Source organism: Hemitrygon akajei, unplaced genomic scaffold, assembly GCF_048418815.1.
Source record: "Hemitrygon akajei unplaced genomic scaffold, sHemAka1.3 Scf000052, whole genome shotgun sequence".
NCBI lineage: Eukaryota > Metazoa > Chordata > Chondrichthyes > Myliobatiformes > Dasyatidae > Hemitrygon > Hemitrygon akajei.
The window spans coordinates 822,833-823,448 of record NW_027331938.1 but is presented as its reverse complement, the minus strand read 5'-3'; positions in this window follow the sequence as shown (position 1 = coordinate 823,448).

Here is a 616-nt window from a genome sequence, read left to right as displayed (position 1 = left end):
AAGCAGATGATTAACAGATTCGTATTAATGAGCTGGTATACAGTTGTACCGAACAAAGAGGCCATTTAGTGCATTTCCCATTTAGGCAAACCCTCACCCATCTCGAATATGAACACGGATGAGATCTGGGCCTGATTATTGACGATTTGCATGTTTGTAACAACAGCCTGTCGCTGGCAAGGCAGTGGACAAAACACTGTTATAAGGTGGGGATAATCTGGAGAGAGAGACCCGTCACTGTTCCCACTAAACTGCGCGTCTGCATAACCAAAATGCTCCCACGAACGGAGTTTCCAGCACTTTATAAGAGGACGCAAGAATATGGCATTGGGGCGAAAAACAAATCAGCCATGATTGAATGATGGAGGAGACTCGATGGACTGAATCACTTCATTCTGCTCTGATATCTTATCATGACTGAATGATGAGTCCTTCATATCCCGTATCAGGATTTGTGACGTGTGAGGGACAATTACATATTTGTTCAATGAGATTCTTTTATTTGTCTTCAGCGTTTAAATTTCAGTGAGATTCGCTTTTGAAAAAATTGAGCAGAAATATTTTTTTCTCCTTTGTATTGTTAATGCGCTTCATTATCTCTCTGGTTAAAGTTAGA